At 48.8% G+C, this 17250-nt stretch overlaps 1 protein-coding gene across 4 annotated transcripts in view; it reads left to right on the forward strand.

Annotated features, from left to right (window-relative positions):
* Window positions 1-4045: 4045 nt before the first annotated feature.
* FOXP2 (forkhead box P2) overlaps window positions 4046-17250 on the forward strand; it is a 433685-nt gene continuing 420480 nt past the window's right edge. For all 4 annotated transcript variants that reach the window (XM_075059023.1, XM_075059020.1, XM_075059022.1 and 1 more), the window contains exon 1: window positions 4046-5270. The gene's annotated coding sequence lies outside the window, so the exon portion shown is untranslated. The remainder of the gene's footprint in view (window positions 5271-17250) is intronic.

Consider the following 17250-nt stretch of genomic DNA (forward strand, 5'->3'; position numbering starts at 1 on the left):
TATCTTAGGAGCCTGAGGAATTTTACTGGCACCTTATCGATGTTAACTCCTCAGGAGCTAGACAAGGATTTGGAAGATTGCAGTCTTAGATTTACGTGCCTAAACTCTAGCACCACCTTACAGGTCAGATGCCAAACTTTCCAGAAGTTATGAGCTGTTCATAGGAGTCACACAGCTACTTGTTTATGTATGTTTGCGATACTGCTCCCCGGGTTATACTTTGGAAACTCACCAAAAGGTTTAGCAGTCTTAAAACTTTCCTCACCTTTGGCTAAATAAGACTTTCATATACGCAACTAAGGGTTGGGGACCAGGACCTGAAATGTCAGCATGGCATATTTCTCCAAACCCGGCCACAAAATAGAAAAAGAATCCAGAAAGATGTGTAGGTCATCTTTATATACAGATGCCAAATATAATGTCAAAAATTCTGACATGTTTTTCCAATACAGAAATCGAGTCGAAGATTTGCACAGCTTTTTTTTCCCCTATATCAAAGAAATCAGACTGGCACGTGTAATCCCTCCGTTTCAGTCAGTACTGTTCAGGGCAGCATTTTTTCCAACTCGAGCAAGACAACTTTGAGCACCACGGTTTGTTTTTCTTTTCTCCAGCAACGCTTAATTATTTGATTTTTTTTTTTTTTTTTTTTAGTTTGGTTGCTGCTATAATGTCTGTTGAATAACTTAAAATGAAATTACACTTAGTTACACATATATGAAAGTGTAGGCAGTGCAAACACTGAAATGATCAGTTTTTTTACCAAACGTTCCTAAGTCAGTAATTGGTTGTAATGGCCTAGTTACTTCTCTCAAAGCAGAGAAAGTGTCGCAGGATTTACTTCAATCAGATGAATGTTAAACAGCTTTCTCACCAATTCAGAAACCTTACCTTTTAATGTTGATTCAAAGAGCTTAGTTGACTATGGAGAAGGTAGAAAATGTAATATTATTTTTTTTTTTCAGGATAACATGAAAATAACACAGTAGACAAAGGAATGCTGAAAGTGTTTATTGCCTGCAGGATAATTCCACATTTTATGAGATAGCCTGGAAAGTGGACATATAGCTTTGGAGGAAACGAGTTTCTCTCTTTTGACATGTCAACAAGCTAAAAGTGGAACTTTCCTTCGCAGTACCAAGAGCTACTGGTAGGATATAGGAAATGGAGTTTCTCTGGGACAAGGAATCAGACAGGGAAACAGGATTTGTATGAGAGTCTTAAACTGCCACCTTCACCTCCTAGTAGTACTGAGAAATGCCTAGTGCTAATTACAGCTTAAGGACTGTGAGCACCTGCAAAGTGCCAGGCTGAAGACAGGCAAAAGAGCCATGAATTTCCGCAGTGGAAGAGAAACAACCTGAAAGTTGACTTTTAGTGATAAGCACTCCATACAGCAACCCACTCGGATCAATATTTACCAAACCACACCTGCCTTAAAATAGGAACTGTGATAAAATAAAGATAACCTTGATGGTTTTCATGGCAGGATTCTGTGAGGATCCCTGCTTGCGTGTTCCTCACTCTGAGTAGCAGTTGGCCTCTGAAACACAGGGAGCACCAGTACCTTAAAAATCGCAAAGGGAACGTCTTCCTTCTTGATTCTTTGGTAACTACGGCAAATGGGCATTTGCAAAGCCTTTAACAGAAGAATTTGGAAAGAGCTGAGGTCGGACTGGAGCCCTCACACGGAGCTCTCACAAAAGCAGGTATCAGGTTTACACTGGGCAATATAAACTCATTGTATGATTCCACCAAGGATTTGTTTACAGCTCTCAAACTTTTAAGAGTAATCAGAGGTAGCATTTGGACATCCCAGCTCTTTCCCAGGTATTATTCCAAGGTGTGTTATCTATATATTTCTTTTTCAGGAGGCAGCATTGCAGAAGGATGGGTATACAAAATGGAATAAATTGAATCCTACAACTGGAGAGATAAGAGATCTGGTTTTTTTGGTTTTGGGTTTGTTGGGGTTTGGTTTTGTTTTGTTTTAATTTAAACTTTGCTTTTGCTTTTTATGAATGCAACCCCCTGAGGCCAAGAAGTACTGTGAAGTGTGGGCGCCCACGCGTTTCAAAGATCGACTGCTTGGGACCGTCAGGCACCCGAAAAACCCCTTTGGCCTTGCAGGTGGCAGAGGAGGGACGCGTTTGCGAAGAGCACTGGCAACCTGCCGCCCGTCACTCGGGAATCTCAAACCACGCCGGGAAACCCACTCTGCCACGCAGGCAGGATTTCCAGGCAGAAGAGAAAAAAGCGAGTTGCCGGCTCTCATTAAGATTTATTATACGTCTGAACTTTTGTAGTCCCGAAGCTTAACGACAGATGGTGGTGTAACTCCACCAATTTTGTAACGTCTCCTTTCGCTTTGATGTTGTAATACAGCTTCTCCTCGATTTGACTTCGCTTAAAACCAGCGTTTTCTGCTCTTTCCAAAGTGTCTCGGGAGCTGTGCGCGGGGAGGAAGGGGAACGAACCTCTTTAGGAGAGGAGTCTGTTTGTTTTCTTGTTCGCTTTCTAAACAACCCTAATGGAAAATGGCAATCTGATAGACACCTAACGCTCCCAGCTGCTCAGAAAAAAAATACATTAAATTAATTAAAGGAAGACGGTTTCAAAGCGGTTTATTTCAAGCGAGAAATACAATTGTGCAGATGAAATCTCGAACCGTAAACAGGAACAAATAAAACGCACCAGCCTTTTTCATTAGAAAGCCAAGCGGTCTTTTACACCGTAATCGTCGTTTAAAAAAAAAAAAGGGAGTCGGGAAAGCGTGCGTTTGTTTAGCTCCAATTTCGCGTGGGACCGGCGAGCAGCGCCGAACACTTTAGGCAGCCCAGCGCCGCGGTGGTGTTCCCCGCGCGTTCTCGCCCACCGGGCAGGGAGGGAGGCTGCCGGCGGGGGCCGTTTGCGGGGTGTGGGTGCGTGGATTTTACATCTCCTTCAAACAAAGCGCGGCCCACGCGGGGCCGGGACGGGGCCGGCAGCGCGGCCCGACGGCGGCGGCGGCCCGGACCCGAGCGGGGGGGGGGGGGGGGGTCGCCGTGTGCCGCCGCTCCCGTCCGTCCGTCTGTCCGTCCGTCCGGGGGACGCCAGCGAAGTCGGCGGTGGCCGCGCCGCCGGCTCTGCCCCCAACAAGTGCGCGGCAACACCGTCCGTCCGTCCGTCCGTCCGCCCACCACCGGCGCTCGGCCGCCCGCCGCGGACGGCTCCTCGGGGAGGGAGCCGCCTCTCCCCCCGCCTTCCCGACGGGACCGGGCCGGTCCCGGGGACGCGGCGGCCTCCGGTCCGCGCAACCTGCGCCCCCGCAGCGCCCCGCGCCTTTGCCCGCGGAACCCGTCGGCGGCCGCAGCCTGCGGGGCTCGATTTCGTTTGCGGGGCCGGCACCGTCTCCCTTACCCGGCCCGCGGGAGGAGGGCGGCCGCCGGCGGAAACTTTACGCCGAAGCTCCGCGGGGTGCGCGGCGGGAGCCCCCCGCAAACCGTTGCGCTCGCAAAGAAAACCCGCACAGGAGCGGGGATGGGGGGGTGCGTGGGGGGCGAGACAAAAGAGTCGCGAGCAGCAAATAAATATATTTTACGACCACCCATCGGCAGCCGCGAGCCTGCCCCGGCGGTGAACTTTCACCTCGCGAACCCGGCCGCGCCCCATTGGCTGCCCGCCGCCCCGCCGCCGCCGCCGCCGCCGCCGCCGCCGCCCCGGCCCCCGGCCAGGCCCCGGCCCCGCCGCCGCGGGCGGGCGGGCAGGAGAGGGGAGCGGGGGTGGGGGGGGGTCCCGCCGAGTTGCCGGAGTTGCGGCGGCTCCGCCCTCCGCGGTAGCGGCTCCCGCCCCGCCCGGTGCCCGACAAGGGCCGGGCGGGAGTTGCCGCCGCCGGTCCGCCCCGCCGCTTGGCCTGGAGAACGGCGTGCGGCCAAGTTCGTGGGGTGCTCGGTTTAAGACACGCGGCGGTGGCGGCGGCTGCTGAATCGTGACAGCGGTCACTTCGGAGCCCGCCGCCCTCCCGCCGAGCCGCACGGGAAGCGCCGCGCCGGCACGAGGTGGGCTCCCAAATTCCCCCACCCGCCTCCCGTGGGTCCCTCCAACCCCAGGCACGGCAGCGGCAGCGGGGACGAGGCAGGAGCGGGGCCGGCCTCTCCCCTCCCTGTAGCCACGATGCCGGCGCTTCCCCCCCCCCCGCCCCGTTCTCCCACTCGGGAATCACTTAAAAAGTGTTTTTCCCTGGGGGAGCGGCCGCTTCCCGCAGCCGGCGGGGGGGTTGGTGGTGCTCCTGCACCTTGCTCCGACATACCGGGGCCTGGGGCTGGGGGGGAAAAGACAAGAAAAAGAAAGTTTCGGGCCCCACGCGTGCCTCCTCGGCGAAGCTGCCGCCGGCTGCCAGGCCTGCCCCGCCACGCCGCCCCCCCCCCCGCCCCGAGAGGCCGCGGTACCCCGAGGGTTTTGCTGCCAGCAAAGCTGCAGCCAGCCGGCACAACACCCGGCTTTGTTTTCTGCCCGTCTGCTAAACTCGTTCTGGGTCTTAACGGAGACCGGGGGAGCGGAGCGGCGGGAGGGGAAGGGGGGGGGAGCTGGAAGGGGAGGGGGGGGGGCAGCCGCCGCCAGCAAACAAACTTCCCCGCCGGTTTGTTTACACGGCAGGTGGACCCACCGACCCACCGCTCCGGCGGGGACCGGCCGGGGGGAGGCGCGGAGCGGGGCACGGCCCAGCGCGTCCCGCCGCACTTTTTTTCTTTCTTTTTTTCTTTTTTTTTTTTTTTTTTTGTTGCCATCCCCCCTCCGCTGCTCCCCCGCCCCCCCACCCCCCCCCCCGCGCATTATTAGCACTTCTGTGCAGGCCACTTCGCGATCATGTGAGGGCTCCCTCTTCACTCCCCTTTCTCCAAAGGAGTCGGTGTGTGCAGCGGCGGGTTTTTTTTTTTTTTCCTTTTTTTTTTTTTTTTTTTTTTGCATTCCCAACAAAACACATACACACAGGCGGCACACTCCGCACACGGGCGGACCCGCACGCCGGGGGAGGGAGCGCGGCGGCACCGGCAGCACCAGCCGGCCGGGAGGGCGCGAAGCTCCGCCACCCCGCTCCGCACCCGCGGAGGGCCCCGCGGCCCCCCCCCCTCCCCAAACTCCCGAGCCCCCCCCCCCGGCCCCGCGTGTCCCGGCGGCGGCGGCTCCGCCCGCAGAGACTTTGCATGTGCGGCGCGGCTGCGCGCGGCTCCGCTCGCCCTTTTCTCTCGGTGTCAGCTCGCCGGGACGCCCCGCACCGGTGTCTCCTCCCGGTAAGTGCTGCTACCACCCCCCCCTCACCCACCCCCCCCGCAACCCGTCCCCTCCTCCTCCCCCCCGGTGTGACTTTGCTACTTCCACCCGCTCCCCCCCCCTCCGCCGCCGCCGCTCACTGACTTGCCGCCGCCGCGGGAAAGTTTGGCCGGGGCGGCCGCAGGAGTGACATGTGTCAGGTCTGCCGGCACCGGGGGGGGGGGGCACCGCTCCCAAAAATGCACCGCCGGGGTGTGTGTGTGTGTGTGGGGGGGTGTGGGCTGCTTCTGCCCCGGCCGGAGTTTGGGCTCTGCCTGCCTCAAGCCGGCGGACCGGACCGGACCGGCAGCTCCCCCCCCCCCAAAAAAAAACCAACCCACCTCCCGGGGCGGCCGCGGCCGGCAGCGCGGGGCCACCCTCCCTCCGCGCAGCGCCGCGGAACCCACGCACCCCCCCCCCCCGCCGCGTAGTTAAAAACAAACAACCTGTAGCCTCCCCGTACGGGCGAGGCGGGGAGGGCTCGGGGCCGGGCTTCCGAGGGAACGTGTACCGGCGGGGCTCGCCTCCCCGTGTGTGTTTTCGTTGCTTTTTTTCCCCTTTTTCTTTTTATGTCTTTTATTTTTTTTTTTTTTTCTTTTCCCCGAGACCTCCTCAGCAGACAGCCCGGGTGAAGAAACGTGTCACGTTTCTCCTTTGTGTGCTGCCTGCCTGCCGGAGGGAGAGGCGCGCACCCCCACCCCCCCCCCCCCAAACCCCCGCCTCTCCGTCCGCCGGCGCGGAGGGGCCGCCGCCGCCGTCCGCCCCCTCGGGGCGCCCCGCACGGTGCTGCCCCCGCCGGCGTGGGCGGGGAAGCGCAGGGCCACGGGGTGGGGGGGGGGGGCCCCCACCGGGCCTCCTGCCCCTCGTGGGGCTGAGCGGGGAACAGCTCCGCTCCCCCCCCCCCCGCCTCCTTTCGCTCGCACCCCACCACCCAAAGACCTAAAAAATAAAGCAGCCTCAAAAAAGTAAGGATTAATAAATAACGATGCTAGAGCTGCCGAGTCCCGCCGGCGGCCTCGGCCGCCCTTGAAACCGGCTCTTGAAATTCAAGAGGACCGCGGGAGCTGGAAAGTTTTGAAAGTTTAATTTTTGGGGCGAGGGAGCGAGCCGGTGGCTGTGAGGCGTGCTGGGGGTCCGCCGCTCCGTGTGGGGAACGCCGGGGCTTCGAGCGCGGGATGCGCGGGCTGCGCAGCTCTCGGCCTCCCTCAACCTGCTGGAAAGCCGTTTGCCACCTCTCCGAGCTCGCCTGGCGAAGGTAAAGACGGTCCGTGAGGCGTTTTCGTGCTCCCTCGCCCGCCGCCGGGCTCTCCCGTGTCCGTTGAGGAGGCTGCGGGCCCGTTTCCCAGCGCAGCCCCTGGCCGTACTGGTGAGCACTGGTGAGCGAGGGTCCCGGGATGGGGCTTCTGGCGGAGGGGCAAAGCCTGGGTGCGGGCAGGAAAACACTCGTTTAAAACTTGCGAGAACAGTCCGGACAGAAAGCAGGCTGCTGGTACGTTCTCAGGGGAAAACTAACCTCAAAAATAACCGCCCTAAATCTATAGTATCATCCTCTAAGTACGTAAAGAGCTGCAGATGGAGGAACACGCAGTAATCTCAGCCTGGGAATCGCGACTACTGTTAAGAAGCCGTGTTTATGTACTTTCTTCCAGAGAGAAACACAGGAGTTCCCCTTCCAGGGAGGATTTCCTCTGGTCTTTTCGCCGCATAAAAGCCCCTATCCAAAACTCACTCAAGTGAGTGGGAATCTTTCCATTGACATCGGTAGGAATCGCTCCGTTGACTCCATGGGCTTGGATCGGGCCCTTGGAAATTTCGTTACAAATGTGGGACTGGGAAGTTGCGCACAGTGTCTGTATACCCACGTTAATTTGGGGGGGGGGGGAGGGAGAAGTCAGAGGCAAAGTTTTAGGAGATTTTGACAGGTTTAATTATTTCTCCCCCCCCCCCCCCCATGCTAGGTAATTTAAAACCATTAAGGAAAAAAACATTACTGCTAGTAATATTACTCTAAAGAAAATATGATTAATTATTAAATCAGTTTCTCTAATGCTACACTAAACCCTTTTGACTGAGATAGAATTTTTAGTGTTCAAATCAGTATTTATTTTTAATTTAAGGTTATTCCTGACTATAATAATTTGTTCATATGAAATATAGATATTGAAAAGACCCCCGTTTTGCAGTAATTTGCTATTTAAATGTAGTTCTTACAAAGCAGCAGTGTTCTGTAGCATTTTTGAATACTTAAATCATTCATTTAACTACTCAAAATAGTAGATTACTAAACGGTTGAGGGAAAGGAAAGAGCATTTCAAATACAGCGTTTCCAAAACACGTATAGCAACCTTCATGCCAGTTGATAGGTCTCATAGGGACATACGAAAGATACGTAATTAGACATTCTGATTTATTTTGTTAATACCCACCACCTGAAATGTACTGCCTCATGTGAGGCCTTGTTGGTGTAGGCTTTAAGATTTAACAGTAACCTTACCAGGAAGCTTAAGCAGAGTCAATTGTATAAATATTTGGGTATTTCTTTGTTTTTAGCTTAACCTCAGTGATTCTTATGTTTTGTCACAAGATCTTTGCTGGAGTGAAGTGTTTATAATGTTTGAGAGGGGAGAAAAAAATAAATGTTTTGTAGCTTTCTTTTTAGAAAAGATTTGTGTGAAATTACCAGAGATTCTGTGGGGAACAACCAAATGAGAGTTTTTTGAGTGTGAGGAAAAGACGTATATCAAGTTCAGGACATTTTAATTAGTGAATACATGGTACTATTTTAAAGCTGCACGAGGGTTTGTACAGTAGTCAGGTGTTGAGTTTCATAGGTTTTTGAAGTGACTGTTTTTTTTTTTTTTTTTGGTAATCATCTGTTGCTTATACATTTTTTAAATGCCTTCTGTAATAGAATGCGTCGAAACGAACATTTTAAGATTAAAGGTGGATTTGCTTAGAAGCATTCCTGTCAGACTGCAGTATATTTTTAGAAAAGTTCTCGTTGGACTCGAATGTATTTAAAAAAATTACTGTAGCGTAAGCTTTTTTTTTTTTTTTTCCTGGGCTGATTTACGTGAGCTAGAATAAGCTTTTTATATTCTGAGGAATATACCTGATTCAGCATTGCATGCACAGGAGTTATTCAAGGCTAGTGGGCTGAAAACAATAGAAAACTTCTGAGATGTGATCTGTGTTGTGGCAGTGTTTTGCTATGTGTCATTGAAAATGTCACTTAACCTCTTTGTTTTTCATCATCAAAATGTGAGGGCTGGTATTTATCTATCTTTCTGATAGGGTGATTAATTAATATTTCTTGAACACCGAGTCCTCTTTTGTTCCATTTCTATTTTTACTGGGTTTATTTTGGAGAAATTAAATTCTGATGGTGGCTGAAAAGGAATGGTTCATGGGAGTCATCATGTTTTTTTCTTTGTGAGTCAGATCGTGAAGAGGTCACTTGCTCGTAGGAATTGAAAACGATTTAGGACATAGGTCACTGAGAAGTACCCGTGGAATGATTTTGACTGGAGAAAATTGCAAATCACGGTCAAACTGAAAAATGCTATCAACTTTGTTGCAAAATAGTAATTTTTGGTACACTCGAACTGATTACTCTTTTTAAATTTTGTGACAGCTAGTGGGTCTAGAAGTAATGCAAATTATCTAATTTTTTTTTTTCACAGCCACTGTAGCATACCTCTCAACTAATCCTTGTTAGAAGAAATACTTGTCATTTAGATTCCTGTTCCCTGTCCTGTTTTGACTTGAGATCTTTCTTGATTGTGTGTGTAAATTAGTGGCACCAGAAAAACTGAATTAAAAAGATGAAATTACAGAAAAGGTTAGCTGTAATAAACTAAACTCTTAAATTAAAGTTAACTTTAAAATTCCGGTTGCATAGTTCATTGTTAGTTGTTTGGAGGTTTTCTTCCACATTTGCTCCTTCGCAGAGTGACCGTACTTAACCTTATTGTAATAATTTCCAAGGGTAGTTTTAAACTTAAATTTCAAAACTTCTAGATTGGCATAAAAACAAGGAGCAGTCCCACAAGTATCATTTAACACCGATCATCTCTCTTTCTCCTTTCTGAGGCTCTCAGTAGTTTAATCACACTTACTGCTTTTTAAAATCTTGCATGATGTTTACTGCAAATTACAAGAGGCATCTCTGTCCTTTGATACAAGATTTGCACCTGTTTTGGCTTTTCTGCTGCTCCCCCCCCTGCCCACCCCCCCCATTTCTGCTAGGTTTGCGTTTTAAGGGCAAGACCATGTTTTATGTCAGAAAGCTGGATTTGAAAGTGGCAGCAATAGCTTGCCTATGCTGTCATCACTGAAGTAGCTGAAAATAATCTTTTTAATGAACAGTTGCTACAACGTTTATTGGTTCACCAAAGTGTAGCTTGGGATGGTGTTAGAAGGTAAAGTTTGAGCTCTGAAGAGCGAGTTACCTGTGGAATTGTCTTTAATATCACGATTTCAGTTCCTGTTCTAAGGAATATGAAATTAAAATGTTAGGCGCCCCTTCCCTCAGGGTGCAGAAGGGATGGATGCTTTCTGCCCTGTCCCCCCTGCCCACCCCCCCAGCTGCCGGGTGATGACCCTTCTGGGGTCTGCTCCTTCCAGTGGCTGCAGATCTCAGTCCTAAAACCCAAGCCCTCTTTGGGGTTCCCAGGATGGCTTGGGCTTGCCTGGGGAGCTTGCTCGTTTACCGGGAGACTTGGATCTTCTCCCTCCTTCCCATGGGCAGCAGGGAGTGGAAGCGGGTGGTGGGGTGTCTCTGTTTGGAGCAGTTCCCAGCCCTTCGGTGGTCGCGGGGTCCGCGGAGACGCTGCAGGTCCTTTTGCTCGGTGAGCTGGTCCTTCGGACCGGCGTCAGACCAGGGCTGCAAATTGTATCAAATTAAGAATTTCTGTCAATTGCTGGTCTCGGTCCCGTTTCAGCTAGTTTGCGTCCGGGATGCTGTGAGGACAACCGAGATTCCAGCGGGCCTGTGCCAAACTTGGCCCTGTGGGATATACGCTTTACTGTTGGGCCCAAAATTGGAAATTTATTTCAAGAGTGGCATTTTGAGGCTAGGCGGTATGTCATTGTATATAACTGGAAAGTTGTTGGGTTTCCTAAGCATTATTTCTTTGGATAAGTATTTACACTGTTATGAAAAATTTCCTGTATCTTTTAAGGTTGATGTTTTGATGATAATCCTATTAGACTCCTGTGATTTTTCTCTCGCAATGTGATGCATATTTTGCAACTTTGGTCAGAATTTCTCTCCTAAGTAAATTTAAATACTGATTTATTCCATTATCCAGCTTCCTTATTTCAACCTAAACCAACATGATGCGTATTTGAAAAATATTAATTATGTATTTGATGTAATGCGAAATTATGTATTTGACATAATTTGACAAATTACATTTCTGACACGTGTATATGTTAAAAACAGTTTGATCTTGGTGGGTATTACCTCTATGATTTTCATGATCTGTCCTTTGAGGGAAGGAAGGAGAACGGCTGTATAAGTTTAGCATATTGCACTGCTTCTCTGGCAGGACCAAATCGGATAATTCGGTCTGCAAACTGAGGAACTAGTGTTTGGAGAAACAATCTCAGAGTTGCCAGGTTATTTCGAGCGTAGTGCTGCGCTAAGGATCTATCAGATGTTGATTTTGAATTTGCTGAGCAACAGTGAAGAAAATTTAAAAGAAGTGACTATTCCTAAACGCCATTTAAACTTTGCCAGTCCATCAGCGCTAAGTCTTCTTGTTACAAGAGTTACTCTCGATTATGTTGTTGATTTCACTTTTAGTAATTGTCTTTGTAAGTCTTACTGTTGATGTCGAGGAGGCACATTGTTCTCCTGGAATTGCAACCCACCTAGTAAAACAAGCAGTGGGTAATACCTGTGTAATAGAACCTGCAGTGGACATTGAACTGCTTGGAAATGAGATCAGAAGCTGTCAAGTTTAACCACGTACAAATAATGCAGAGGAAATTTTAAGGGTTAGCGGTGGGAAGCCACGAAGGGCTTTGGAAAGGAGAGGGACAACAGACAAACAATGGGGATTTGGGGAGTGCTGTGGAAAGAGGCCAGAGAAAACACGGGGCTGGGCGGGAGCCAGCGGAGGCGCAGGCAGCGCTGCCGGGAGGTGGGCAGCGCTCCGAGGACAGGGGCTCGGGTTCGCAGAAGAAAGAGCGATGTGATCTTTGTCCGGTGCCCCATATATCAAATAAATTTTGTCACCTTCGCTTCATCTGTGGGAAGAAATAACGAACTTTTTGCACGCCGGCGTTACCCACGCGGTCAGGCACAGATCTGGCAGGCACAGGAGTTACTCCTGTTTATGCTGGCCGTGATTTAGACCGTAGAGTGCTGTAAGCTATTTTTAAAAATACTTAGATTTTGTTAATTCCAATCTCTGTCTTTGGAAACCTATTTATTGGTTGTTGCATTAAAGGTTGATTTTTATGTACTGCAAATCAAAGTATCACTTTCTTGGTGTGAGAAAGGGGGGACAGAACTCTTTTTTGGAGATTCAGGGGAATGAAAAGCGTATAGAAAACAGAGGCTAGTATCTTCTAGAGTCTAAAACACAGTAATTGAAATATTGATGATTCGAGGCACTTCCCTGTGAGAGAACAGACAGGATTGTGGTTTCATTACAGTACTTACAGTATTCTCGTGACCTAAAAACGAAAACACAAAAACCCAATGCAGTCAGGTGTGCACAGCCTGCAGAGATACGGATAGCTGGTGAACTGTCGTGCTTTTCACTTCTGTCAACATGTTTTCATCTTTGTAGGAGAACATGCTTAATTCAATAAGGAATAAATGATTATCATTTGTACAGCATGGTGAATGTAAGAGGAAGGATGCTGAGGACTCCCTGATATGTGGTAAAAATCATTCTTCATTGAAAATCAATTAGGGGAATATATGGGTGCTAAAACTGTAAAAATATTAGGATGGTACTTTGCTAAAGATCATGAAATGCCTTCACGCAGAAATTCATTCAGACGCATTTGTTACCAGTCTTGAATGCATTTAAATTACTTTTAATGTTGTGATGATGCCTGTAAATTGTTCTCGGTACACAGTAACTGTCAGTGTACGTTGAAGAATACGCATGGTCAGTAATTCAAGAGAGAACTATATTGAATATACGGAGGAAGTTTCACACAGTGCCATAAATCCTTGCACATTCTTTTGCTTAAGGAAAGGAATTAAGCATATTGTGACAGAAACTTTGATGTATTTGGTATTTATTTCTATTTTAAGTGACTGACATCTTGTGAAAGAGTTAAAGATGTGTTTAGCACTGGATGGTGTGACCCATCTGTTCTTGGGCCTCTGTTTGTTACTGACCAGGAAAGGGCGTGAAGTATACCTGAGCAGCCAGAAATTTCCATCTCGTGAACTGCCCTATGGCAACCTTTTAAAAACGTGAGGTTTTTTTGTTGTTTTTTTGTTTTGTTTTGTATCTGGGAGCCAGACCATGCTTTCAAGCGATCACAGAGAAGCCAGGAGAATGGTAAAACTGCCAAAATATTTGTGTTTAGCTGCGGGACAGTGCTAGGTGGGGAGGTTGATGACTGCTCAGATGTTTCTCCTGCGGAGCCGTGCAGCTTTGGGAGCAGCGTGTGGCCGTGCAGCGGTGCGGGGCTTCTGTGCCCATCCGCGCCTCTCCGGGAAGGAGGCTACGGCCCTCAGGAGGAAAATGAACGTTTCGGGTGGATTTACTGCATCTCGGGTTGCGGGGCAGAAAACATCCTAAAGAAGAGTGTAGTCAGTAAAGACAAAAACGTTCAGTCCTTTGCTAACAGGGCGAATGTGCTCGAGGAGTGGGATTCTCCTGGGCAGGAGCTGACGGTGCTGGAGGGTGGCTTTCACAGTGTACAGAAGGTATTTAAAGGGTTGTGATGGGAAAACCTGCCCGTCCAAAATCTTCCTTGAAAAAATGAGGGGAGGGTGCTTCCAGACCAGGCTTGAACTTGTTTCCAGGCTGAACGTGGCTTGCGGCATTGGTGTCTTGCCGTGCCCCAGCAGCTGGTCGGTCCCTGGGGTGGCTGTAGGGTTTGGGGGGCCTTGCAGTGGCAGTGGGGGCTGCAGGGGCGAGCGATGGAGCAGCTCGATCCGCCGGCGACAGCCGTCCGCCCGGCAGGACCCCCTGCTCAGGCTGAGCTTCCCAGCTCCTGTGGCACACGGGTGACTTTCTCGCAGGTTGACCTGTCTCACGCTTCAGGAGAGGACGTGCTTGGGAGGATGGCCACATAACTTGTGTTGAAAAATCGCTCCCCAGACCTTCAGCCCTGATCCCAAATCTCCTGAGGTTGATGTGAAGACTCCTTGTTTTGGCTCGGGCACCGAGGTTGGTTGATGCTTTGGTTGTGTTTGTACGTCCATGTGGAAAACCGGTTTCTGAGGTTGAGAAGTTACTGGCTGCTAAGATGCTCTTGAAAGCCACCTAGACTGGGGCTGGTGATGGACCCCTTGTGTGTATTTAAGCCAAATCCAGGTGTTTTCAGTTTTTCTTTCAATATGGGTTCTTACACCAACTGTTGATAGCTGCGGAGCAAGTTACCACTAAAACAAAAAATCCATAGTCAAAGTGTCTTTTTCTCAATATTTAAATACCTCCAGGTGTTCCGTTCCGTTTATTCAGTAAATGGATCTTAAAGACTACAGACCTCACGCACATCATTGATGAGGATCCAGAGACATATGAGAAAGACATTCCTTAGAAGATGAACATACGTACTTGTTTTACATCGGTGGCGTCCAGCCTCATCAGCCGAGCACGACACACGTTGTGCTGCGGTTGTAGGCTGTTGTGTGCTTGTGATCAGGGCTGCTGCACATATGCAGCGAGTTTGGCACTTCCCAGGAGCTTTGGGCTTGCAGCGTGGTGGGTGAAAACCGGTAAATTCACTATGTATTCCTCTAGAAAAGGGTATGGCTGCAGGCTGGACCTCGCACTCAGTTCTTGAGACTCTTCCTCCCCCTTACTATTTGGTTGTAACATGAGAGGAGAGTTACTGTAAGGTCTGAGAAAGGTGGTGGATGCAGCAAACTACATGATACTTGACTGGTCCTCCCGAGTTGCAGACTGGGCACTTGTGCTTTATTTAAATCTTTGTGTGACTCAGTGGAAGAGTACATTTATATTATTCAACTAGGTATAAAAATGGAACCTACTGTCCTGGACTTAACTAGAGTGGTGGTTTAACCTCTGTTTCAGTACATGTCTTCAGTAACTAGAACTAAATTTTAAACTTAAACTATTAGCTGCCTTATACATAGACACCTGTACTTTTTGTGAATCAGTAGTGCTTATATCAAAATGTCTAATTGTACTTGTGTGTCATTTAAATATAGTTTTATAAACACTCTTCTGTAGCCAATGACTGCCATTTGGGTCTTTGTTGTTACCACTAAATTACTACCAGAATGGGGACGGGGACAGCAACATTGTTCAAGTCACTGTTAGGCATGCGATTTTGCTCCAAATTCAGTTACCAATAAAATTTCCTTCGGCTGCATTTCTCTTCACCTAAGTCACAGATGAATGGGAGCAGAATGTGACCGCAGACGATTAAAAATATCTTTCTCATTGTCACCTGCAATATTACCATAATTGGAACTAAGGAGCCTGCAGTTGCACAATATTTATGTTGCAATCCAAACTGACACAGCCCGGAATGCTTCGGGAGCAAAACAAGGCGCAGACCCGAACCTTGCGCCGCACGCTTGGGAGGGAGCGAGCGGCTCCTCTTGGAACCCTCCTCCGGGGGGAAAGTCCCCTGCGTCCCCCCGCTTCGCCGCGGGCTGGGGGGACCTTCCCAGGGGCGGGGGGACGAGGCGGCGAGGTGAGTGCTGGGAGCCCTGGCTACCGAGAGAGAAAGCCCTGGCTCGTGGCACGCGTAGGTGATGCTTCGGGCTGCAAGGAGGGCTGCTTTGCGAAGCTGGGGGACCGTGGTTAAGAGATTGCTCCTTCTTTGGGGCCTTCTGGTTGGAACGGGGTCTTTTTTCATTTTCTTTCTGCTCCCGACACTTCGGGGGCCTCTTTGTCAGGAGGCGTTGTTTGGAAGAACCACTCCTAACGCGTTTACTTTCCTTTGACGGGTGGAAATAGTGAGTCACCATCCAGTGTCACCTTTACTGCTCAGATGGCTGTAGGCACACTGAAACTAACGTTTCTCCCTGCTGCTGCTCTGGTAGGCTCCGCAACAGCTGATGAACTTGATCTATTACTCCTGGCCTTCACCGGCAAACACGGTACGGTATATTTGCCCGTGACTGACACGCTGAGATCTATGGCCACGAGATATCTGGTCAACTCTTCAAGCCTTTACCTTTAGCATTAGCTTTAACCCCTCAGGGCTCAGCTGCTTGCGGCATTTAAAGCACGGCGAGGGGTTTTATAGCAGAGATTTGACTCAGCAAGACTTGTGCTAACTCTCGCTGAAGATATGAAATACAATTTGTAGCTTATAATTGCTGCCTAATATGATCTTGGACCCTTACTTAAAATCCATTTAACTGATACTGTACTTTCTTTATAAGGTTATTATTGGGAGCTAACCTTTTCTTGTGTTGTGGTTAAATGTACAATGTAATAAGGGTGTTTTTTAATGTGTTTAAGAGTTGGAAGATGTGTTAGAGGTAACCTTTATGCAGAGAGTTTTATATAGTTGTAGTAAGGAGAGTGATATTAAAATCCTGAACATTAGTACCATCTGAATATAATTTGTTCTCATTGTGTTTTGTGTGTGCCTGCTAGCAGAAGATGGTACAGTATATTGAGAAAATCTGTTTTGTTCTCCAGTATCTTTCTTACCGGTAATTATTAACCTAGTGCAAATTACTGTCTCCAGAAAGTTTTTGTACTTTGATGCGTACAAAAATACAAAAAGCATATCGGATACAATAGATAAAGCACAATTCTTTCTTTCTTTACATTTCAAGGAGAGCAATGTAAACCCAAGATTTTAGGTACAAAATTGAAAGCCTCCCAGAAATCTCTACTTTCTTGTCTGGCTCTTGATAAACAGGCGTAGGCCACGTCTGTTGGAGGTCTCCAGGGATCACTAGTTTATAATAGATTTAAAGATTAATTTTCCTCACTGACAAATGTTTGTCTGCTTTTGATTGCCTTATAGAAATGCAGGTTTGTTTAGAGTTGTAAGTTAAAATTATTTCTCCTCCTAGGTACCTAAGTATATATGTAGAATTTGGTGTACACGGAAAGTATTTAAGAACTTGCCTCCCTGCACCCGTTTTGAAACTGCTCTAAACAGTGGTGAAGGCAATGGAGTTTCATACCAGAAAAAGGGTCAGGAAAAAAACCCCAACAGTCTGCTTAAGCAGAGACAGATGAGCGTCATTAAGTGTGGACAGCCGTTGTTGGGATCTGTATTTTCTTTTCCTCCTGTGAGTGCAGAAAGCTCTTTTCCCACTGTTGAGATTTTTTTTTTTTCTTTTTTCCTCACTGTTTCATTTCCCTTCCCTTTTGCCTCAAGGGGGCATTATGGGTTGGAGAGGGGGAGCAGGTTTAGCATGTCAGGCTATCGGCCTGTAACTGAAAAATACTTGGGTTTTTTATGTTCAGTAAACTGTTGTCAGGGGTGAAGACATCAGTAGGGATGTAATGGCCAAGAATGGCCTTAAGAGGAACAAACATTATTTTTTATCTTAAGTAGGTGGGGAAGGGGGCAGCAGTCGTGGCTCATGAGGTTGAAATGAACTGCTTTTAACATTGCGGAGAATGATGATGATGTAGACAAAGTGCCATCCTAAAATTTATACGTATAATTCTTGGCTCAGATCTAGGCTTCTTGTGGAACTCTATGATGAAGTTGCTTAATCTCAGTGCAGTAAAGATAAATTCATTAATGGTTATGAGGTGTTGATATAATTAGATAGAGAATGCCAGTAAATTGCTTTCTGAAGCTCAATGACTG

This window comes from Buteo buteo, chromosome 28 (assembly GCF_964188355.1).
Source record: "Buteo buteo chromosome 28, bButBut1.hap1.1, whole genome shotgun sequence".
NCBI lineage: Eukaryota > Metazoa > Chordata > Aves > Accipitriformes > Accipitridae > Buteo > Buteo buteo.